Consider the following 11180-nt stretch of genomic DNA (forward strand, 5'->3'; position numbering starts at 1 on the left):
TTCACAAAAATAGTCAAAATTTAAAGGCTATCCCTATAGAGTTCCTCAAACTCAATTCCATCCTCTGTGAGGTTTCATGTCTCTAGCCAAGACTTCTGAATCTGTCCAAGCTTGACCTCTGGCCACTTCTAGGTGTCCAGCAATTGGAACTGAATGTGACCAAAGCTAAATTCTTAATCCTCCAGTCTGAACCTCTGTCTCTGACACCATTATCTTTAGCTGCTTGTGTTAGAAATTTGGAAATCACTTGATACTTCCCTTCTCTGAGGTTCTCAATCTGATGTATCTCCAAGACCAAGATTCCCATTCTAATTCTAAAATGCAGTTTCTACCCTCCATTTCTTACTCCACTCCTGTCACCCTGGCCCAACCCCCACCATCTCTCATGGGCACAGTAGTCACCTGATGGTCTTGGCCCTGCCCCCAGTCCATTCCACATCATTGCTGAGTTATCCACTGAAACCAGAAATCACATCTGGAACCACTGCTTAAAAACTATATTAATGCCTCCCTATCAGGTGGGTCCCTGCCTACACCCCAGGCTTCTTGGCCCCACAATCACTCCTTCCCACAGTTCCAAGGTCACAGCACTGAGCTCTGTCCACGGGGTCTCTGCACATGCTGTTCCCATTGGCTGGACCAGGGAACCTCTGACTGGTACCTTCTCATCCTTCAGGTCTCAACTTAAGTATAATTTTTTCCAAGAGACCCTCCTGAGCTTCATGTGTGTGTGTAGTAAGATATATATATATATATATATATATATATATATATATATATATAATGAAATTTACCATTTTAAAACATTTTAAAGTGTACAGTCAGTGGTAATAAGAAATTCACATTGTCATGCAACCATCACCACCATCCATCTCCAGAACTTTTTCATCATCCCAAACTGAAACTCTGTGCCCATGAAACATTAATTCTCCATCCCTCCTCCTCTTGGCCCCTGGTAATCCCTATTCTACTTTTTGTCTCTGTAAATTTAAAAAAAAATACATTTTTTTTATTGATTTCAGAGAGGAAGGGAGAGGGAGAGATAGAAACACCAATGATGAGAGAGAATCATTGATTGGCTGCCTCCTGTACACTCCATAGTGGGGATTGAGCCTGCAATCAGGCATGTGCCCTTGACTGGAATCAAACCTGGGACCCTTCCGATCACAGGCCGACGCTCTATCCACTGAGCCAAACCGGCTAGGGCTGTCTCTATAAATTTGACTATTCTAAGTACCTCACATAAGTGGAATTATATAATATTTGTCTTCTTGTACCTGGCTTATTTCACTCAGCATTGTTTTCGAGGTTCATCCGTGCTGGGTCAGAATTTCCTTCTTTTTAAAGACAAATGATATTCCCTTGTATGGATACCCGACAATTTGTTTATCTATTCACCCCTCAAAGGCCATCTCATTTCTCTCAGAGCATTTTAAAGTAAGCTCTAGTTATTATCTTAGTAATGTCTCATTTTCTTTTCAGGGCTTCTCATAGATCATAATTCTAATATCAGCTTGTTTCATATCTCTTTTGTTCAACATTTTGTTTATTATCTACTCCTATCACCCCACTCCTAACAACCTTATAAGTTCCACAATGGGGAGGAGCATGTCTGCTTTGTTCATCCCTGTATTAATCACCAGTTCCCGACACGGCCTGGAGTGTAATAGGTAATTAATAAATAATTGTGAATCATTGAATGAAAGAAAATCATTAGGCCACCAGAAAGCCACCAGCCTATGTTCCCTGGCAAATTCCATGGACTTTGTATTCAACTGTGAAAGAGAACAAATTAATGCGTGCACACACATGCACAGACACCTTTAGTTCTCTGGGCACCACCAACTGCCTTTGTAACATGGAAGTCAGTCTGTTTGTGACGGGCACACAGCTCCATTGCCTGCGTTCTTTTCCAGAATGCATCATGTGCAAAAGTAACTTGCATATTCGGCAATATAGAGAAATCAAGGAGGTACTGATTAATGCTACAACATGAATGAACCTTGAAAACATTATGCTAAGCTGGGCAAACACAAAAGACCACATAGTGTATGATGCCATTTACATAAAATGTCCAGAAGAGGCAGATCCATAGAGTCAGAGAGCAGAGGAGAGGATGCCAGGAGCTGAGGGCAGAACAGAACACGGGTGAAGGCTAATGGGCACAGGATATCTTTTGGGGGGTGATGAAAATTTCCTAAAATACATTCTGGTGATGGTTGTACAACTCTGTAAATGTACTAAAAACCATGGACTTGTACTCTTTAAAAAAGATGAATTGTATGGAATATGAATTATATCTCTGTAAATATGGGGTGCTACCTGTTTGATAGTTGGGAAGTTTGCCTTCTCAACGCATGCACAGCAGGCAAGGAAGGGAGCAGGGCCCGGCCAGCACCTGCTAGAGTCAGACCATCCTCCAAACCATCATCCCTCCAATACAAGTAGAGGCCACTGCTTCATGTACACCATCTCCATCCCCACCACAGTAGGAAGACATGCTCTGATGATAAACACAGTTTAAGTTCTCTGAACCACCCAAAACCTTATATAAATATACGCATTTCTGACGAGCCTCTTTGTAACCTACTATGAGTGATCTGAACGCTGCCCATTGAATTTACAAACTCAGATTTCCGTGTACAGCCCAGGCTCTGCCAAGAAAGTTATCTTTGGTTTTTCTTTCTCTCACATCCCATATCCAAGCTGTCTGGAAATTTTGTTGGCTCTACCTTTAAATATATACATCCACAACCTTCTCTCTCAGACACCTCACCCAGGTGAGTCCAAACCTCCCGAATGGCTGTTTACCTGGGAGCCCTCCCCCGGCCTGATCTCCACCTAGCAACCAGAAGGACCCTTTGAAAATGCAAGTCAGATCACAGATCACGCTGCTCCAATGGGCAATGTCCTGCACTGATTCTCCCCCCCCCCCCCCGCCCCTTTGCATAAAGTCAAAGCCAAAGTCCTTCCTCACTAGGCAGCCCTGCAGAGGGGGCTCCCTACCTCTCCGCTCTGGTCTTTCCTTCTCCCTCCCCTCCCAGCTCAGAGGCACCAGGACCAGCATCAGACTTCATCAGAGGAGCCAGGCACTCCCATGTTGGGGCCTCCGCACCAAGATCTGTCCCCTCTGCCAGGGACACCTTCTGGGAAACCTTCATGATTCACCCTCTTCCTGGTGCAGTCTTTGCTCACACACCACGGCCTCCACTCTACAACTACATCCCGCTCCCTTGGCCTCCTTCCAATCCCCTTTACCCTCCTCAGCTGTATCTGTTTATCCTGAAGCACTTATCTTCAAGCACCATCTAATCTACCTATTATCTTTATTCTCCCCTCTCTAGACTGTGAGCTCCCCGAGGGCAGGCTCTTCAAGCTTGACTCACTAAGGCGCCAAGTGCCTGACACACAGGATGTGCTTTCTACTACGTATCTGCTGGCTGTCTAGCTGGCTGGGAAAGTGGGGCCTGCTTGTTTCAGAATTTGTAAGGCTGAGGAGGAGGGTCTCCAATGTGGACTGACTGGAGAAACATGAAGTTCTCTAGGAGAAGCCATCAGTTTATTTCTTTAGCCCTTCAAGACAGAACTCAGGAAACGAGACCAATAGTTAACTAAGAGTTAGGGCCTGGGCAAACTTTCTTCAGCTTTCAGAGGAGTGTTGGTCCGAGTAATCTTAAAGACACATTGGAATTATCGCCATGTTTTACTATGTAATGGGAGGAGCCCAAGACGGCTAAATAAATTTCAATGACCTTAATCAAGCTGAGCTAGACAAAGTATCAAAGCCGAGAGATGAGCCATGTCAGCCCCAACATCCTTTTTTGTGGCTGCGACTGGCGTAGGATAGGAAGGTGGAATAATAGCCAAGGATGGTGGTGTTTGCTAATATTAAACATGCAAATTCTTATGTTGGCTAATTTTCAGGGCACGGTCTGAGCATAAACTCAGAAGGGAGTCTATTGTTCTCTAGAAAATTCAAAGATGTCTTTAACGCAGACTGACATCCCATCATTAAAGAAAGGCCTCTGGTTCACCCTGCTATGCATACAAGCGCCTTCTCACACAGATGCAACCTTCGATCATCCAGCCATCCCTACAGTCTGCGACTGACCTTTGACCTTAAAGCTGATTTTGAAAACCATGGGTTCTGCCCTAAGGTAGAAAAACCTGACTTTTAATTATTCAATTTTTCAAACATTTAAATAATCAGTTTTCCTCATATTCTAAACCACCCCCACCACCACCACCAAAATAATTTTTTTTTAAAAAATCCAAGTTATTTCTGGAGGAAAGTGAAGGATTTCCCCCCCGCCCTCCACTACAGAATGTCCTTCCTAGAAGGCAGCTGTGGTCTGCAGAGGTCTCCCGAGCTTCATGCCCACGCTGGCACTGAGCACAGTGGCAGCCACACCGCGGGCAATTGGGTGATGGCATGCCAAAGGACTACCGGAGCAGCTGCCAGGGAAAAGGAGAAGCGTGTGGCTGCCTTACACGTGTCTTCACACCCCCATCCTCCCCGAAGCTTCCTGAGTTCTTATCTCCAGGATGTTTTGAAATGTGATGTTATACACCACATGTCTCTGCCCATCTTAACTACTTTCTATGAAAGACTATGAAAGATAAGTCTCACAAAACCGGATAAGATCTCAACTACCACTGTGAACAGAGACTCGTATGCCCATGTTCATAGCAGCACTATTCACAATAGCCAAAAGGTAGACAAGTGTTCATCGGCAGATGAACAGGTAAACAAAAAGTACCATGTATATACAGTGGAATGTTAGCCTGGAAAAGTGGAAGGAAATTCTGACATAGGCTTCGACATGGATGAACCTTCGACATGGATGAACCTGAGGACATGATGCTGAGCGAAATAAGCCAGTCACAAAAGACAAATATCCTCATTGCATGATGCCACTTAGACCGGTATATGGTACCTTAGAATAGCCAAATTCACAGAGACAAACAGAACAGAGGTTATCAGGGGCGGTGGGGAAGGAGAAAGAGGGAGTTACTGTTGAATGGTTACAGAGTTTCAGGTGGGGATGATGAAAAAGTTCTGGAGATGGATAGTGGCAATAATTGCATGATACTGTGAATGGGCTTAATGCCACCGAATTCACACTTTAACATGGCAAATTTCATAAACATTTTACCACAACGAACACAACTCCCATAAAATAAATTTCTGCCCGAAGGTGAGATCATGAGGAACCTCCTCTCCTCCCAGAGTTGTTCTGGTTCCAAAAACAGAGGATAGATTTTCACTTAATTCTCACAATTTCTGCGCTCTGATAAAACCCACACACTATTCTCCTTGTTCGTCACAAATTCTAGAGGCTTAGAGTCCCACACAAGTTCTCAGTGCCTGGCTTAAAGGCCCTCAGGTTTGTGTCCATATGAAACCTGACCCATCCATATCCTCATTTTAAACCACCCACCTCAAATGGTGATCTGTTTTCTGATAGAGAACACTGAACATTTATTTTCTGGGCCCATCAATCATATACAGATCTCAGAGAATGGGGTGAGTTCACTGTGTCCCAAGAAGACAGAGGAAGGGTTTGTGTACAAGTCACATTGCACTTTATAAAATCAATAGGCACCCAACCCATGGAAGCTTCCGGGGACTGCGTGAGGGGAATGCTGGGCACCTGAGAAGTTCCAATGAGGATATTCCAGCTCAACTCAATATGAGTAAAGGTTAAAAAACTGATTTCAAACACGGCCTGCGCTAAATCAAACAAACCTCCACTCTGGTGAACAAAAGCCACTCAGCAAAGAGACAAAGCCATAAACGCCAGCCCTGTAAATAACGACCTGAGCTACCATCCAAAGGTCAGGCGACACACGCACTCAATGCAGAAGTGCAGGGCTTCTCAGTCCCGCTGGGCAGGTGGCTGTCACCACTGAAGGACTGCCCCAGAACAAGGGGGACTTCTGTCCCCCCGAAGTCAGTGGGCTTCCCACCTTGACCCTCCATGGCTTCCAGGCCCAGCTCTCCCTTAGTAGATGCAAATTCACCAGATTTGGAAACTGGTCGTGAAACAGAGCTCAGAGCTGGAAGTGGCTTGGGCCATCCTCCAGGGTCTAAGCTAAGGCAACCCTCTCTCCATGCAGGAACAAAGTCCAGGGCAGGGAGAGAGAGAACATCCGACCCACTTTCCTGCTGAAGAAGAACAAGAACACACAACTCAGACCTTCTGAAAACCTCGCAGGCTTCCATGAAGCAGGGAGGTAATCCATAGTGTAGTGCCTGGAGAAGATGCTCAAGCCATTTTAAAAACTAATGACTGAATGAAGGGGATAGAACCAAGGGTCCCTGTCATTAGCAACACTTACCAGGCACCATCACTAAGAAACCACATGGAGAGCACAGATCCTATAAAAACACTCAAGGTTTAGAAGTTCTGAATTTATAATATATTTTTAAGGGAAGAATAGATATATATTTTTAAATGAGCACAGAGGCTGAGGGAGAAGCAAGACAGATCGGAAGTAGGGGACAAAGGAGACACAGCGGAACTCAGGAGCCCCACGGGCCTCCACTGTGGAGGAGGAGCACCCAGGCGAGAGCAACCAGGAACCACGTGCCTGTGACTGGGTGGGCATGTCCCTAGGTCATTGAGCACCCTGGGCCTTTGTGTCACCCTGGGACGCCCGTGCTCCAGAACCTGGCCCCTACTCTAGGGTGAGAGCAATATCTGGCGTGAATAAGCACCTATGTTTGCTAAATAAAGACTAACAGAGTGATTCCTGGTTCCTCACAGTGTAGGAGAAAGGGAATTGATAAGTGAGCAATAAATATTTACTGAGTGATAATAACAACACAACAGTAATGCCTCCTCTTTATTGAGCTGTGTGCTAAACCTTTTTGATTAATTCTTTCATTTGGAACTCATCATACAACCATGTGAGGCTGCTGTTCCATGTTACAGGTAAGGAAACTGTAGCCAGAGGGAGGGATTAAGTGACTTACTCTAGGTTTTGATGAGACCTGTATTCCAGGCTAGGTCAAAGGAATCCAGAGTGTGTGACCCACCTGTATTTACCACTGCCTCTGGGCTCAGTACACGCTGCAACCAGTTATCAAACATCTAGCCCCCATTGGGCATGGTTTTGGCAACAATTTATTTAAAAGTGCAATGCATTGCCCAGATGGAGTGGCTCAGCTGGTTGAGCATCATCCTGTGCACCGAAAGGTTGCTAGTTCCATTCTGGGTCAGGGCACATACCTGGGTTGTGGGTTCAATCCCCAGATGGAGTATGCATGAAAGGCAACCGGTTGATCTCTCTCTCTCTCTCTCTCTCTCTCTCTCAAGTATGTCCTCAGGTGAGGATTAATAATAATAAAAAATTAAAAAGTAAAAATAAAAGTGCAGTGTATTTTAGAAGTACTAGGAACGGTACTTATGTGTTCCTAAATGACCAGATAGTAAAACTTTCTTTGTCTTCTAAGAATAAAAATGAGAAATAAGGCATGAGTGTGCATGTGTGTACGTGTGTGTGTGTGTGTGTGTGTGTACTCCATAATGCCAGGTCTTCAGGGACACAGGACCTCAAAGATCTTAGACTGAGCATTATTTTTAGCTAGGACAGGGATGGGAATTCAGGAATAACACAGTTAACAGAATAAAAAGGACAAGCTATCTTTTTTGTGTGTTATTAAAACTCTTCTGGCAGCAAATTAATTTTTTTCTTATCTTAATAAGTAACATAACACCTACAGGCATGACTACAATTAATCTAATTGAATGTTGCCAACAAACAGGCTTTAAAACTCACAAGATACCTAAAGATACCATAAGTTAAAACTTCCCAGGAGATTAATCTAGAAGCAAATTCTAAAATTGTTTAAGAAACTTTAACGGCACATCTCTTTAGAGATACAGGTTATGAATGAACCCCATAAAACTTGTTCTGGTGCCTAAAAAGCAAGTTCCTCTGCATTCATAAGAGCATAGGCTTCTGTTATAATGATTGAAACTAGAGAGCAAAGGTAACTAGTAGATTAAAATATCTCTGGGGCAGATTATAAGGATCATCTGGATTCCGTGAGTGTTGTTTATGAAAAACAAAATGGAATTCATATTAATAAGGCAATAAATCATTAAAAATACCCCCAAATACCTGGGCATCACACTACTTAAAAAAAACATGTTTAATAAAGAAAATAAGAAAACAACATTCGAACCTCTACCATGTACAAGAGACTTTCACCTGTCCTCTCATTTAATTTTCTCAATTACCCAAACACCTTGCTATCTTTTTTACCTCAGCAAATGAGTAAACTGAGGTCCAGAAAATTTAGGAATTCACCTAAGGTTATACAATTTTGAAAGTAAATAAATATATTAAAAATAAATTGTAAAAATTAAATACAACTTAAAGTAAGGAAAAGAATCAAAGTCTACAGGAATTTAAATCCACATGCTTTCCACTATTCCTTGCTTGAGAAGGAAGGAAGGAAAAAGGAAAGAAAAGGATTGCAGACAGACAGGGAAAGTAATGGTCAGTGTCATTAGCACTAAGATCCCAAAGCCTGAAATCCAGGTAACACACGGAACTAATCCTAAACTTGACTTACACCTGCAGGCTTCTTTTTAGTGAGCCATTTGCTTTACCAAATCATTATTTTAAAGCCTCAGTTTAAAAACAAAACAAGCCCGGCCAGCCGGTGTTGCTCAGTGGTTGAGTGTCCACCTGTGAACCAGGCAGTCACAGTTTCAATCCCCAGTACAGGGTGTGCAGGAAGCAGCCGATGAATGCTTCTCTCATCATGGATCTTTCTATCTCTCTCCCTCTCCCTTCCTCTTTGAAATCAATAAAAAATATATTTAAAAACAACAACAACCACCACCTCCTTCTAATTCTATCAGTAACCAACAGGTAGTAAGTACACACCTGTATGCATTTTCCTGGAGATAAAACCAGGTGGAAAGCTTGAACGTTGAAGGTAGCCACCCCTGCTCGCACACAGATGGCACTTGTGTTCAATAGTATTGAGCCGCGTGAATCTTGTTTGACCCTTAATAACAGACACAGAGAATCACTAAAACGCACCAAAGCACCAACCACTGGGACACTGAAATGAAGAAAGCCTCCACTACGTAGTGAAAACCAGTAGGAGAATTCAAAGGGGTTATTGCAGGCAGGCCGGCATCTCCCCAGACAGTAACCAGCAAGTAACGATTCATCATCCTCTGCACAGTATATACAGTTATAATGGGTTTTAACAAGGCCTGCAACAATAGCCCAGAGTTCATGAATGGCATTTTAGTTCTAACACAAAAGGACTCCTGAGAGTGAAAATGAGAACTTCTACTTCAGGTTTTGTGTTGTTTCCTCTTTTTATAGGCGCTTGTATTTACTATCACACACGTCACTTTTTCGTTTTTGCTCCTAAAAACAGCTACCCTTGGCCCAGAACCTACTGCGTGGCGGGCGATATTCAAGCACTTCGCCTGTGGTGTGTCCTTTCATTCTCAAGGAGTGAGACAGACCTTGGAAGGCAACGGAGCCAGGAAGAGGGGAGAGAATCTCTTCTCCAGCCAACAGGGCGGGCGGTTTCCGGGAAGGGAACTCGGGGGCGTCCGGAGCTACCCAAGTGCTTGTAGCCCGCCAGGACGGCGCGGGCAGGCGGAGAGGGTCGGGTCGGGTCGAGGGAGGCTCACTGGGTGGAAATGTGGCCAGCTTCCCCTTACTTGCGCTTGTCAATCCCGCTCCCCCGTTCTGTTCCCCGTCTACAGCTGTCACGGATCTGCATTTTGAGTGTCCTCCCCGCGGGGACCCTGAGCGCACACCCCCTGGGATAAGTTGTCCGGACCATTCAAGCTTTTCTTTCGCTTGGGGAGGAGTGGGGACCGGAGAAGTGAAAACACTCGCCATTCTCTGCAAGCCCTCCCCCGCCCCCCGCCCCTCGCAACAAGTTGTCCCTCCGCACACCTAAAACGAGGTGACACGGCTGGGCTCCAAACTGGGAAAAGTAGATGGGCTGTAGTGGGGTCATGCGAGCCGGCGGATACCACCCTACAATCACCGGGAAAAGTGACTTTTCCCCCACCACCTCCCAGCCTGCGTAAAAGCGCACGGAACGCGTCGGGTGGGCGCCTGGTCCAGCAGCAGGCGCGGTGCAGGCGCCCTCGCCATCCTTCTCCGCAGGTGCGGCCAGGTACATAGGGCCCTAAGGAGTGTTTGGACGCGTTGACATCGGTTCCCAAAGGGGGCTCCAGCAGAACCTCCGCAGGGGCAGCAGACAAGGCAGGGAAGCCAGCGGCACGTCCCAGGGACCCGCAAGCCCCACCAAGCTTGACCCTCCGAGCTTAACCCCGGGCGTGTGTGTTACCGGTGAGCGAAGGACCCAAACACTTCCCGCGAGTTCCCCCTCTTCCCAACAGGTGAAAACCCCATGGACCTCTCCACAGTGCTGTCTGCCCGTCCAGCTGTGCCTCCCCATCTCCGAGGCCGCGAAGGCTCCCGTACCCTCACCCAAGTCCCACGCGAGAGGACTCCGGAGCCCGAGGCTCGCGGACAGCTGCTGCCACCGCATCCCGGATCCCCAGAGAACGCCGGCCCCGGGACAGACAGAAGACCCACGGGGGCAACGGGGTGGGGAGAGGTCGGAGGCCCCCGACGCCGCGCCCCTACGTACCTGGCGCTCGCTGGGCCCCGGTTGGGGCATCCGCCGGGTGCGCGCCTCTCCGCGCGATCGCTGCGCACCTGGCCGCCGCTGCCGCCCGCCCGGCCCCAGCTCTGGCCGCCGAGTTAGCGCTTCATGGCGCACGGGGCTGGCCCGGGGCCCCGGGAAGCTCGTCCAGTTGGCGGCGGCTCCTCCGGCTCTCGCGGCTCACCAATGGCTCCTCGCCGATCCCCGCCCCGCGTCCGCGCGCCCTCCCTCCGCGGCCGCCCTTTTTCTCTCCGCTCCCAGCGACCGGCCAAACTGGTTTCTCCGCTCCGGGTAGGTGCCTCCCGTCTCCCTTCGGCAGCCACGGCAGCCGCGCACGGCAAGGGCTGGGGGCGGGCCCAGCCGTCGGCCCTCCCTCTGTCCCTCCCGGGGGCTGAGAGGAGCTAGACAGCGAAACCCAGGGCTGACAGACGCGGCCCGGGTAGAGCCCCGCGCCCTCGGTGTCCCCCCGCGGCAGGCGGGCGCCCTGGGGGGTGGCCTGCGCCTCGCCAGTTCC

The 11180-nt window shown here is 47.3% G+C and overlaps 1 protein-coding gene across 1 annotated transcript in view; it reads right to left on the bottom strand.

Moving 5' to 3' along the window:
• The window catches only part of ATP8B1 (ATPase phospholipid transporting 8B1), a 111239-nt gene extending 100350 nt beyond the window's left edge, over positions 1–10889 (bottom strand). Inside the window, exon 1 of the mRNA XM_054724149.1 lies at positions 10652–10889. The gene's annotated coding sequence lies outside the window, so the exon portion shown is untranslated. The remainder of the gene's footprint in view (positions 1–10651) is intronic.
• Between the last annotated feature and the right edge of the window lie 291 nt (positions 10890–11180).

This window comes from Eptesicus fuscus, chromosome 12 (assembly GCF_027574615.1).
Source record: "Eptesicus fuscus isolate TK198812 chromosome 12, DD_ASM_mEF_20220401, whole genome shotgun sequence".
NCBI lineage: Eukaryota > Metazoa > Chordata > Mammalia > Chiroptera > Vespertilionidae > Eptesicus > Eptesicus fuscus.